Source organism: Mytilus californianus, unplaced genomic scaffold (assembly GCF_021869535.1).
Source record: "Mytilus californianus isolate M0D057914Y unplaced genomic scaffold, xbMytCali1.0.p SCAF_8, whole genome shotgun sequence".
NCBI classification, from domain to species: Eukaryota; Metazoa; Mollusca; class Bivalvia; order Mytilida; family Mytilidae; genus Mytilus; species Mytilus californianus.
Window position 1 is genome coordinate 18,905,386 of NW_026262734.1, and position 11,893 is coordinate 18,917,278.

An 11,893-nucleotide genomic window follows, 5' to 3' on the forward strand; every position below is an offset into this window, starting at 1 on the left:
CGAACAGTTAATACGCTTTTGAAACTGACACCGCGTAACCAAAAACTTTTCCATGTAAGAGTTACCTCCCCGAACATGTTATTACTTATACGTTGCAACCGCATAAGAAACCGACTAATTTATTTTACCAAATTGCTCGTTATGTCCTCAGGATGATTTGATTAATTTTGACCGAAGCTATCCGGAGACTCCATATGAGAGTTATTTCCCCTTATGCATTTGATATAAGTGATGTGCATTTGTTACTGAAAAACCATAACTTATAGAGATCTGAGGTCTTTTGATTTGAGGTCCTCGGTCCAAAAAAAAAGAAAATAAGGTCAAGGTCAAAGGTCAAGGTCATATTCTAAATTTTGTTTTTGGCTTGTTATCACTTATTTTCAAAGATTGTATAAGATATCGACAAAATTTTTTTACAGAATTGTTAGTTGCGACATGTCGTAACACGTAAATTTTAGTTGAAAGGGTATGTAGACATTTAATGGGAGTTTTCGCCCCTTTTATATCTAATATTAGCTGTATGGTAATATAACTCATTAACAATATATAGTAGAGACCTAGAGTGTTTTGATTTGAGGCCCTTGTTTCATGACCTTGAAATTGGGGTCAAGGTCAAAGTTTGATTTGACGTTCTAGATTTTGACCTTTGCTTTAACTTTTAATGTATGCCTGATAAAGCTTACTTTGTGCATTAAGTTGAAAGCCATATGACCTTGAAAAAATCAACCGGAAATGACCTTTTGTAAACCGGAAGTAGCTATTTCTTGTCCATATTTAATGTAAAAGTACATAGAACCATATATTTTTGGAATCAGTGTCAAGTAAACTATCAAATGATACCGGAAGTGCCCTTTTTCAAACCGGAAGTAACAAATTATCTCCCTTATTTCAAACAAAAATGTATAGAAACCATATATTTTTAAATTCAGCGTATAATAAGCTATCATTTGGCGCTGAAAATTACATTTCTAACCGAGTTTTAATATTTTTCACATCAAAATATATCGTTTCGGGTGGAAAGACCTTTTAATTTTTTTTTTTTTTTTTTTTTTTCTTCCGCCTAATTTTTTTTCTTCGCTGTTTTGATGTTTCGCAAGATGTCGCTTAGATATTTGGAATATGATATTGTACAGTTTGTACGCTTTTGAAACTGACACTGCGTAACCGAATACTTTTCCATGTAAGAGTTATCTCCCCAAACACTGTTTTTCTTGTTATTTCTAAAACTTCGCAACCGTATAAGAAACCGACAAATTTATTTTTTCAAATTGCTCGTTATATCCTCAGGATGTTTCATTTAATTTTGACCGAAGCCCTATAGAGATTCCATATTAGAGTTCTTTCCCCTTTTGTATTTGATATAAGTGAAATGTTTTTGTAACTGGAAAACCATAGGTGATAGAGGTCTAGGGTCTTTTGATTTGAGGTCTTTGGTCCAAAAAAATGAAAATGAGGTCAAGATCAAAGGTCAAGGTCATGTTCAAAATTTTGATTTTGGCTTGTTATCACTTATTTTCAGAAATCTTATAAGATATCGACAAAATATTTTCACACAATTGTTAGTTGCGACATGTCGTAACACGTAAATTTTAGTTGAAAAGGTAAGTAGACATTTAATGGGAGTTTTCCCCCTTTTATATCTAATATTAGTCGTATGATAATATAACTCAATAACAGTATATAGTAGAGGCCAATAGTCCTTTGATTTGAGACCCTTGTTTCATGACCTTGAAATTGGGGTCAAGGTCAAAGCTTGATTTGACGTTCTAGATTTTGACCTTTTCTTTAACTTTTAATTGATGCATAATGAAACCTATAGGACTTTGTGCATTAAGTTGCAAGTCATATGACCTTGAAGAAATCAACTGGAAATGACCTTTTGTAAACCTGAAGTAGCCATTTGTTGTACTTATTTATTGTAAAAGTACATAGAACCATATATTCAAGTAAACTATCAATTTAGACCGAAATTGACATTTTTCAAACCGAAAGTAATAACTTATCTCCCTTATTTAAAAAGAAATGTGTAGAAACTATATACTTTTAAATTAAACGTACAATAAGATAATATTTGGCACTGAAAATTACATTTCTAACCGAGTTTTATTATTTCTAACATCAAAATATATCGTATCGGGTGGAAAGACCTTCAATTGTTCTCCGAACAATTGGTTTTTGATTTTTTTTTTATTCATTTTTTTTTTAAATTTTGCCATATAAGTGTAGATAACTCAGATTTAAGCATATTATTAGAGCTATATTCTCATATTTTACCTTAAAATTCTATGGGCGTAGTTTTCTTTTTATCACCCAAATTTGGGTTTTCCATACATAATCTATACAAAATCTGACAATTTTGCTCATCCCGTAGCATGATAAAAGCACGGTGACCCATTCTTTTTATTATATTTTTTAAAAAAGCATGATATAAACTACATTTTGACAAATTATCAAAAAATTCTATGGATTTAAATTAAGACCCCCATCTACCTTAACTCAATCAAAAAACATATTAGCACAAGTGAATATACACTGAACGAATAATTTGATATATGATACAATGTAAATACAATATCTGATTATTCATTGTGACCTCTTTGAACTATGGAATTGTACCATTTTGTGTTACAGTGTTGTACTTCAAAAGCAGATCATTTTTCACTAAGCAGATTTGGGGTATTAGTTGTCGTTTTAGAGATAATACAGACCTCCAAAAATTAATTGGATGGGGTTATTTAGTGCAAAAATCAAACTTTCTAGAAGACTGTGTTGTTCTTTATTGTTTCTAAATAATAAAATGCCTGTGCCAAGTCAGGAATTTGACAGTTGTTATCCATTCGTTTGATGTGTATTGAGCTTTTGATTTTGTCATTTGATTATGAACTTTCCGTTTTGAAATTTCCTCGAAGTTTGGTCATTTTCCTTTTTTTTCAAATGAAAGATTATCAAATCTATATTATAAATATAATATTTAAATTCAAACAGTTAAGTGACGTTAAAGATGTGACAAGACGCGACCTATTAGTAATAACAAACTGTCCTTTAAATTATAGTAGCACATTTAAATATAATGGTGGGCTAATGAAAATGTCAAACGTTGGCAATAAATCAAGCTCAACTCGCTTTAAATTGATGAAGGTTACATATGTTCCATTTGTCGTAATTACAAACCCGTTTTCTTTTCATGAATGTGACCTACCGAATAAGAGTATTTACAGGGTTTGTAATAACATGAGCAACACCACGGGTGCCATATGTGTTGCAGGATCTGCGTACCCATCCGGAGCACCTGAGATCACTCCCATTTTTTGGTGGGTTTCGTCTTTAGTTTCTATGTTGTGTCTTGTGTACTATTATTTTTCTGTCTGTCTTTTTCTTTTTTAGCCATGGCGTTGTCAGTTTATTTTGATCTATGCGTTTGAATGTCCCTCTTGTATCTTTTGCCCCACTTTTACAAATAACTGTTTTCCTCTGCAAGGTTCAAAAAAATTTCTTACAAAGTAGGAACAAAAACTGATTAAAGATACCATGATTATAATAGTTTACGCTAGACGCGCATTTGGTTTACAAAAGACTCACCGGTGACTATCGAATAAAACAAATTGTAATGTCAAACTTAGTCCGAAGTTGAAGAAAAATTGAAGATTCAAAATTCAGAGAGGTTTTGCAAATTATTTATTACTGTGATAAATAGTCCTTATTTTAGTATTGGCTCTGGACGAATTTATATGTGGGCGCGGTTTCCTTTCGAGACGCCACCTCAATTTTCGTTCATTTTTTTTTTTAATATCTGTTTAGCAGAGTATGGCCAATATATTTGAATTGTTGTACTCATAATCTTGTCATCTTCTTCTCTAATGTGACTACACCGAATTAGACTTATCATCGAATTTACATTTACTTGAGCAACACGACGGGTGCCATATGTAGGGCAGGATCTTCTAACCGTTCCGGGGGCACATGAAATACCCTTGAATTTTGGTGGAATACAATTACGATAACATCAAACATACATGTAGCAGCTAACCTTACATAACTAGATAAGATAAAAGCATATTAAACAAGATATGTTAGATATCCATTGCTGACTATGCGATATGGATTTTACTCAATGTAGAAGGCCGTACTGAGACCTATAATTGTTAACTGCTGTGTCATTATGTCTTTTGTGGAGGGTTGTGTCATTGACAACCATATCACATCTTCTTATTTTTTTATATCCACTATAAACCAATTACAATTTAATCTTGTCGCGTACGTCGGACGCAAGTAACTGTAGTTTTCTTTTACAAGCTCTTGGTCGATACTATGACTGTTGGTTAGTTCCTCAATGTATTATCAACTCAGTAGTCAATGCATCGGTAACGGCATGATTAGTTATATAATTTCAAGTCCAAACTCCTCTAGTCAAAGTTGTTCCTTCAATTATTTTGCTATTATTTGAAGGTTCTTTTTTATCATTTTGGGTTTTACCGTTACTGATGAGAGTTAATCCAGAAAATGATTTCATATTTGAATATACATAATACGTTTTAAAATATTTGACTCAATGGAAACAACACAATTGTTCAAAATCGTGTTGATAAGATTATTATTGACGTTAACTATGTTAACACATGATCAATTTATTTGTTATAGTTATCTACAAACTAACAGAAAAGTTTATTTAACTTGATAATGTATAAACCTACACTTTCTGAAAATATCGGGGTGTAAACATAGTATAAGCAATATTGTTTTCCGCGTTAAACTTGATTATATAGATGCTATCTATAATAGTTATGTTCACCACAATCGAGCTTAAAACCTTCTTACAACAAACTCTAGAACGAGTTATTAGTTTCTTAGTCTGAATGTTTTATATGAACATGATGAATACACATATGATACCTCAAATTTAGTATACCTGAAAATTGGAGTCAACAGTACATTACTCGAGGTTAAAATCGTATAAACCAATTAACAACGATTAAGAAGATTACCGATTTGTTTTTGTATTCGTATGAAGCAGAATTTCTTTCAGAACCTTCTAAAAGACAAAAAGAAAAAACACCTTGCGAAATTCTTTAACTTTACTTTCAGATATATTGATGATGTGCTATCACTGAAAACCCCATAATTCAGCCAATACTCATATATCTCAGTGGACTTGAAATTAAGGATACTACTGATACTAGAAGGACTGCTTCATACCTTGATCTTTTCCTCAATATTGACACAGATGGACGACTTCACACTAAAATCTATGACAAACGGGACGATGTCAACTTCCCAATTATCAATTTCCCATTTCTCAGCAGTAACATATCCTCTGCCCCATGGTATGGTGTTTACATATCTCAGTTGATACGTTATGCTCGAGCATGTTCACACTATACGGACTTCATATACCGGAGTGTACTCCTTACGCAGAAACTGCTCAAACAAAGTTATGAGGAGGAAAGATTAAAAATGAAGCTCCGAAATTTTTAAGGACACCATCACGAATTGGTTGATCCATATCATGTATCTTTGTCTAAACTAACTAAGGAAAGTTTTACCACGTCTTAGATTATGGTGTACCATTTACGTCGTCTGGTCTTTTAAGTACCGAACGTGACCTATTCTCGAAGATGTCTGTTTTGCTGAGTGTGAATTTGCATTGCTATAAGACATGGTCCAACATTCATGTATTTGGTTATGCTGTTGTATTTGTAATTCTGATCGAATATTGTTAAATGTCTTATTGTTTGTAGTTGTAATTCTATTTTTTTTATTTTCTATTTTTTCGTATGTAAAAGTATAGATACATAATCACCCAGTTCACTTGTAATATTTTAGTTTAAAGCAAATAAACGTACACGATTTATTTGTTTTACAGTTTAATTCAGAAGAAATACCGACATATCTAGATAATGTATCAAATTATCTAATTACTAAAACAATTCTATATTAATAGTCTTGTAATTGTTATAAAATACATTAAATACCATAATTTCAAACCTAATCTTGAACTACATTTTGTATATCAAATTGTTAGAAATTTGCCTGTGACATCACTTTTGTGGCGTCGATCTAGTCGTGTGAGAGACAATGCGTGGTTCCGGTGTGCTGTTTTTATGTGCTGCCCTAGGTTGTTTTACGTGTTCGTTTTTATTCTGTGGTTAGTCAGCACTTCGGTGTTGACATGAATATCAATTATATGGTCATTTTTTTTTTATAAATTTACTGTTTGCAAAAGTATGAATTGTTCTAAATACAAGTTGAAGAAAAATTGAAGATTCAAAATTCAGAGAGGTTTTGCAAATTATTTATTACTGTGATAAAAAGTCCTTATTTTAGTATTGGCTCTGGACGAATTTATATGTGGGCGCGGTTTCCTTTCGAGACGCCACCTCAATTTTCGTTCATTTTTTTTTTTTAATATCTGTTTAGCAGAGTATGGCCAATATATTTGAATTGTTGTACTCATAATCTTGTCATCTTCTTCTCTAATGTGACTACACCGAATTAGACTTATCATCGAATTTACATTTACTTGAGCAACACGACGGGTGCCATATGTAGGGCAGGATCTTCTAACCGTTCCGGGGGCACATGAAATACCCTTGAATTTTGGTGGAATACAATTACGATAACATCAAACATACATGTAGCAGCTAACCTTACATAACTAGATAAGATAAAAGCATATTAAACAAGATATGTTAGATATCCATTGCTGACTATGCGATATGGATTTTACTCAATGTAGAAGGCCGTACTGAGACCTATAATTGTTAACTGCTGTGTCATTATGTCTTTTGTGGAGGGTTGTGTCATTGACAACCATATCACATCTTCTTATTTTTTTATATCCACTATAAACCAATTACAATTTAATCTTGTCGCGTACGTCGGACGCAAGTAACTGTAGTTTTCTTTTACAAGCTTTGGGTCGATACTATGACTGTTGGTTAGTTCCTCAATGTATTATCAACTCAGTAGTCAATGCATCGGTAACGGCATGATTAGTTATATAATTTCAAGTCCAAACTCCTCTAGTCAAAGTTGTTCCTTCAATTATTTTGCTATTATTTGAAGGTTCTTTTTTATCATTTTGGGTTTTACCGTTACTGATGAGAGTTAATCCAGAAAATGATTCGGACGCACGGAATTTAACTTTTATTTCATATTTGAATATACATAATACGTTTTAAAATATTTGACTCAATGGAAACAACACAATTGTTCAAAATCGTGTTGATAAGATTATTATTGACGTTAACTATGTTAACACATGATCAATTTATTTGTTATAGTTATCTACAAACTAACAGAAAAGTTTATTTAACTTGATAATGTATAAACCTTCACTTTCTGAAAATATCGGGGTGTAAACATAGTATAAGCAATATTGTTTTCCGCGTTAAACTTGATTATATAGATGCTATCTATAATAGTTATGTTCACCACAATCGAGCTTAAAACCTTCTTACAACAAACTCTAGAACGAGTTATTAGTTTCTTAGTCTGAATGTTTTATATGAACATGATGAATACACATATGATACCTCAAATTTAGTATACCTGAAAATTGGAGTCAACAGTACATTACTCGAGGTTAAAATCGTATAAACCAATTAACAACGATTAAGAAGATTACCGATTTGTTTTTGTATTCGTATGAAGCAGAATTTCTTTCAGAACCTTCTAAAAGACAAAAAGAAAAAACACCTTGCGAAATTCTTTAACTTTACTTTCAGATATATTGATGATGTGCTATCACTGAAAACCCCATAATTCAGCCAATACTCATATATCTCAGTGAACTTGAAATTAAGGATACTACTGATACTAGAAGGACTGCTTCATACCTTGATCTTTTCCTCAATATTGACACAGATGGACGACTTCACACTAAAATCTATGACAAACGGGACGATGTCAACTTCCCAATTATAAATTTCCCATTTCTCAGCAGTAACATATCCTCTGCCCCATTGTATGGTGTTTACATATCTCAGTTGATACGTTATGCTCGAGCATGTTCACACTATACGGACTTCATATACCGGAGTGTACTCCTTACGCAGAAACTGCTCAAACAAAGTTATGAGGAGGAAAGATTAAAAATGAAGCTCCGAAATTTTTAAGGACACCATCACGAATTGGTTGATCCATATCATGTATCTTTGTCTAAACTAACTAAGGAAAGTTTTACCACGTCTTAGATTATGGTGTACCATTTACGTCGTCTGGTCTTTTAAGTACCGAACGTGACCTATTCTCGAAGATGTCTGTTTTGCTGAGTGTGAATTTGCATTGCTATAAGACATGGTCCAACATTCATGTATTTGGTTATGCTGTTGTATTTGTAATTCTGATCGAATATTGTTAAATGTCTTATTGTTTGTAGTTGTAATTCTATTTTTTTTATTTTCTATTTTTTCGTATGTAAAAGTATAGATACATAATCACCCAGTTCACTTGTAATATTTTAGTTTAAAGCAAATAAACGTACACGATTTATTTGTTTTACAGTTTAATTCAGAAGAAATACCGACATATCTAGATAATGTATCAAATTATCTAATTACTAAAACAATTCTATATTAATAGTCTTGTAATTGTTATAAAATACATTAAATACCATAATTTCAAACCTAATCTTGAACTACATTTTGTATATCAAATTGTTAGAAATTTGCCTGTGACATCACTTTTGTGGCGTCGATCTAGTCGTGTGAGAGACAATGCGTGGTTCCGGTGTGCTGTTTTTATGTGCTGCTCTAGGTTGTTTTACGTGTTCGTTTTTATTCTGTGGTTAGTCAGCACTTCGGTGTTGACATGAATATCAATTATATGATCATTTTTTTTTTTTATAAATTTACTGTTTGCAAAAGTATGAATTGTTCTAAATACTAAGGATTTTTCTTATCCCAGGCATAGATAACCTTAGCCGTATTTGGCGCAACTTTTTTGAATTTTGGGTCATCAATGCTCTTTAACTTTAAACTGACTATTTTGTACTGAGCTTCACTGATGAGTCTTATGTAGATGAAACGCGCGTCTGGCGTATTAAATTATAAGCCTGGAACCTTTGATAACTATTAGCATGTCGAAATGTATTATTGCGTAAACCCCTGAGGGTTTACGCAGTATATATTGGACGTCCTCCGTAGTCTTTCGGAACACGGGAAGTCTTTTCGGAATACATCTGTTCTTTTCTATGACCACCTGCGTAATAGGTAGTTAATTGATATAAATAAATATTCATTACCGTTATACGGTTGTTGAAGAGATAAGTGTTTATCGAGACTATAATATATATATTTGATATCCTCTGGGACTATTATACTAATATATTTCGTCCTAGATATCCTACATCAGTTACTGTAGTTAATTAATAGAAGATGATGTGTGAAGTTTTCTGAAGCACAAGCTGTGCTCCAATATGGGATAAGATTTTAGGTGAAAAAAGTGACTCTCAGTGAATAGATAGGGCGTTTTTATGATTTTAAAATTTTGCCATTTTAGCGAAATAAAAAAAAAGCGCAGTCCATTTAAGCAGCTTTTAAATTCTTAACAGAAAAAAGTACGGCCAGTAATTGCTCACCTCCACTTCATTTGAACTCTAGTGGATAGTTGTCTCTTTGGCAATCATACCGTCGCATATGTCCATATTTTTTATCATTGTTATATGAAAAAACAATGCCAGTTAATCCTGGAAATTAAGACGAAATTCAAAAGGCACCTTTTGGGTGTGCTAAATCAGTGAAATATTATAAGTGTCTGGCCAATTAAATGCAAAATTATGTTATATCAATACAGTTGATTGATGAAAACGCGTTAGACTATATCCTTAAAATTATTCTATAGATCTATATAAAACGATTCAAGAACACTGACTTCCTAATTCTTTAAAACTTATGGTCATTGCAATAAACAAAAATGTGATTTGATATATTTCTCGATGTTTGCCATCGAAAACTATTGTAAATAACTACCGGTATGTGGTTTTCGAGAAAAGATTAGCAATATTGTTTACGTACTTATTCAGTGATGATTATCTTATCAAGTCAGAGATCCGTTTGTCTTCTCTTTTGTTGTGGGGGAGGGGGTGGGGTGATGAGTTTTCAAAGGGACACTGACCTGTGTCGACTACCCTCTCCAAAAAATATAGTTCCAAATGGAAAAATCCATTCTTGTGCTTTTGTCATGTGAAACCCCTCCCCAAATAAACCTAGTTAAAACAAAATGTAGCAGGTGCACAGCTTTGTGTCTTATAAGTCTTATAGATGAAGTTTTGGGAATTCCGTCAATTCATTTAGAAGGATCGGCCGGAGTTGCGGCAATCTGTATTCATAAGTCAAGTTAGAGGGTCTAGTTGACAGAGGCCCAAGGCGTGTTTGGCGAAAAAATAGAACGGAATGTTATAAGCAAAATAAAAACACACGTAAAAAACCCAGCTTAATACAAATTATTTATCTTAAAATGAAAATCAATATCCTTATTCAAAGGACAGGCGGTCGCAAAAACAACATTTTTTTTTAATTGCGTACTGGACATGAACTACATGTATACTGCATTGGCCTGCTTCCTTCTCAGTTTCTATCACACAGCCGTTTAAAACAACAAAGCTACAGCATCTTTTTATTTGGGCTTATTTACAAAAGGACAAGCTAGAAATAAAAAAGTGAGATTTGTTTTGAAAAAGTATAAAGTTCCGGTTTTATACTGTTTCACTCCAAAAACTTGGTTTGAGTTGGTTGCCCGTGCATGGTATTTATAGTTTGATAAAAAATATCGTGAATATGATAGCCAATGACCAAACAACAAAACAACACCAATATTAAAAAAAAAAACATTAAATGTAATTATCTTTTTTTTTAAAAACGTATCAAACTTGTTTATATATATATATATATAAACAAGTTTGATACGTTTTAAAAAAAAATGGTTTAAGTGTGGGATTATCAAAAAAGTGTGCAGCTTAAAATTTTTAACTATTTTCAAACTGGCTACAAAAACAAATAATCATGATTAATTGATTAAATTTCTTCACATTTGCATTTGAACTTTAGCCTGAAAACTAACTCTTTTCTAAAAAAAAAAACCCCAGCACCTTAGAATGGAACATCCAGTGGGTGACTTAGCATGTTGTCTTTAGGGAGAGAGAAGATAAAAAAATGATTCCTTTAACAAGAATATTTCACTCCACATTGAACAGTAGTTACATTAAGTAAACAATCAATGTCAGTTTCTTATTCTTATACAACAAAAATAATATAAAACAATACATCTTTATTAACAATTATCTGATATTTAATGCCAAACAAGCATTTGGGTTTACGATTGCATTTCTTTTTTTAAAGAAAGCAACTTGTTGTATTGTTTATTTGTGTATTTCTCTGTCCCGAATGTTCATGCATTTATTTGTACTGTAGTCCTGTCATGTAATGTTATCATTTTAGTGTTATATTTTAACATTGCCATAAAAGCGCGAGGTTTGGATAGGCACAAAACCAGGTTCAACCCACCATTTTTTCTTAAAATGTCCTGTACTAAGTCACGAATATGGCACTTGATATCTTATAGTTCGTTTCTGTGTGTGTGTTACATTGTCGTTTGTTTTTATGTTACACTTTAGTGTTTCTGTTGTTCACTGTTTTCCTCTTATAAGTGATGTGTTTTCCTCAATTTAGTTTGTAACCCGGATTTTTTTTTCTCTCAATCGATTTATGACTTTCGAACAGATGTATACTACTGTTGCCTTTATACAAACTTAGATACAAAAAACCAACAAGTACATCGCAGGTCAACGTGGTAAACGTTTCATATTATACAGGCATCACTTGTGAGATGATTCCATTTGTTTATCTCGTATGCTTAATTTTTTTAACTTCATTTATATATTTCGGAGTTTAGTGTG